The following is a 2500-nucleotide window of genomic DNA, read 5'->3' as shown; positions in this document are numbered from 1 at the left end:
ATCACCCTTCGTCACAAGGGGCGAAGCCCGTTCCACCGTCTCGTCAGTAGTGCCGACCGGTCTGTGATCGACGAGGGGAGCCACACCAGGTCCGGCCCTGCTGCTTGGCGGCACCGCGTCGTCGGGAGCTCGCGACAGACGGAGGGTTTCGGTGTACTCTCCAGCCACGGGAAACGAAGCCGGTGATGCAGGCGCCGGTCTTTCGCTCCCAAATCGGCTGGGTTTACATCGTTGCTATCTAGTCACGCTCCCTTCAAACCCGACGGGGTACCTATTCCCCTCACCCGTCTGTGCGTATACAGCCTCTTTGCACTTGCGGGATGGGGGTGGTGGTTTAAAGACTCTCGAGTTGCCGCCCGTCGGTCTCCGAGCTCCGTGCAGTAGTGATCCCCAGCGAACTGCCAGCAGGGCGAACGAGCGATCCCGCTCTCGGTCGGGGCGCCTGGCGTCGATCGGTGGTCGGTGGCTTGCGGGCAAGCTGCGCTGTGAGTGTGGGAACGAGTATGACGAGCCGTTGCCGCGACTCCCAGTCCACCTCGGCGGTGGCTGGGCCGGGCGGGCGTCTGCTCGGGCGAGTGCCGCCCCCGCCTCCTCGCAGGAAGTCCGCTCGCCGACACGCCGCCACGTGCACGCGTCAGTGACGCTGCCGAACCGATGGCCGGTGCCCGTTCCCGCCTCTGCTTTTCCTAGGGCAAAGCTGCTGCACGCCTCGTGATACTAGGCGGGCGACATGGTGGCGGTGATCCTGCCTCCGTCGCTGCGGTGCGTTGGGGCACGCATCGCCTCTTGGGCGCCCTGTCCTCCTCCCCCCAATAGACGTATGTTTCTGCGGGCCGCACCAGGATGGTGCTCCCCATCGCTTCACGCCACCCTGCTCCGCCCGCACGCCGGCGTGCAGGTGGCTGTAGCTCAAGGTGGGGAGCGTATGTGCGGTCCGGGTCGCTTTCCTCTGGCGAGGGAGAGACCTAAAACAAACTCAGACAACTCTTGACGGTGGATCACTCGGCTCGTGCGTCGATGACGAACGCAGCTAGCTGCGAGAATTAATGTGAATTGCAGGACACATTGATCATCGACACTTTGAACGCACTTTGCGGCCCCGGGTTCTTCCCGGGGCCACGCCTGTCTGAGGGTCGTTTGGCAATCAATCGCACTCGCCTTGGCTGGCGAGAGCGCGGCTGGGGTGTCGCAGAGGACCCGTCCTCTTTGTCCCCCTAAGTTCAGACTCCGGAGCCCTCCGGCGTCGGAGCGCTTGGCCTTTCCCCCCCACCCTGCACATTCCGTTCGTCAGGCTCGACGCCATCCCCCCGCCGGGGAGCGCGGCCTGGCGTCCGTCTGTGTCGTGGCAGTGGGGCCAGCACGGCTGTCACCGGTCCCAGAATGGCTGTCGGTGGTTCACACTGTGTGTGTGTGCCAACCCTCCTGGTCTCTGGGACACGGAGCTGCCACGAAGTGTTGAGCCTCCAGTGGGGGGTCTGCCTAAGCTCTGCACGTCCGCATTGGGTCCGTCTCTCGGTTGGCTGGCAGTGGAAAGAGTGAAGGGAGCCGCGGAGGTCCGGTGCTGGTGCGCCGCCGGCCTGACCGTGGAGCTCGCCGGTTTGACACGCTGACCCGACTCGATGGTTGATCGATTGAGAGTGCTGGGAGCTGCAGGCCGCCCGCTGCTGCAGCCGCCCGTCTCGTGGTTCGTCCTCGGCCTTAAGTGGCCGGCGGGGCGTCTGATCCTGTCTCCCCTGCTGGCGCCGAGTGCCTGGCCGAGGGAGGAGGTTTTCGTCGAACGCTGTGACTTGGACGGTCGCACGCGCGTGGATCGCTGGCTCTTGGCTCTCCCGTTCAGTCCGCACGTTTTCCGCTCCGTCCTGCCACCGGTCTCGGGAGGTACGGAGGGGTTGGCGGGCGTGGTGTGTGCTCCGTCACCGTGCAGGCACACCTACCACGCCGTCGGCCGACCCCCGCACGGTCCTCCTGGCCATCGGGAGGACGGCGGAACGTCGGGCTGTCGGGGGCCAAGTCGCCAGAAGGCCACCGCTGTGTCTTCCGTACCCTGTCACCGTCGGCGTGCCTTCCTCAACTCGTCCGACTCGGGGCCGCTGGGTTCAGGAGCGGCGTCGCCCGCCGGCCCCACTGAAGGCCGTGCCGTTCCGCGGCTGGCGATCGATGTGCGTGGCGTGCCTGCGCGACCGTTCGCCACTTGAGCCTCGGCACTCCTCTCTCCCTCTCTCTGACCGTCGGGCAGTCTCTGTCTGCTGGTGCCTCGCACGTCCCGGGCGGCGGGTCGTCACCCCCGCGACCGGGCCTCCGGCAAGGCAGGAATCAGGCTGACCCTTCCGCTCGAGTAAGCAGCCGGCACTTCCGAGTTTCGCCTCCCGCCGTGGACGGGGGAGGGTCTCCGGTCCCGTGGAATTGCGCCGAGCACGTCCCCGCGCGTGGACGCGGCGGCGCTGGAGGCGGCAGGGGCGGCCACTCGTCGACACCATCGCTGGCCAAGGGTGGTGAGCGA

The 2500-nt window shown here is 66.9% G+C and overlaps 1 non-coding gene across 1 annotated transcript; it reads left to right on the top strand.

Moving 5' to 3' along the window:
- The first annotated feature begins 982 nt into the window (after positions 1-982).
- Positions 983-1136, top strand: LOC140474734 (5.8S ribosomal RNA). Its single transcript, XR_011959372.1, has one exon. It is a non-coding gene; the product is annotated as a 5.8S ribosomal RNA (ribosomal RNA).
- Positions 1137-2500: the final 1364 nt, after the last annotated feature.

The sequence above is a fragment of the Chiloscyllium punctatum genome, unplaced genomic scaffold (genome assembly GCF_047496795.1).
Source record: "Chiloscyllium punctatum isolate Juve2018m unplaced genomic scaffold, sChiPun1.3 scaffold_1154, whole genome shotgun sequence".
NCBI lineage: Eukaryota > Metazoa > Chordata > Chondrichthyes > Orectolobiformes > Hemiscylliidae > Chiloscyllium > Chiloscyllium punctatum.
This window is presented reverse-complemented; position numbering and strand designations above follow the sequence as displayed.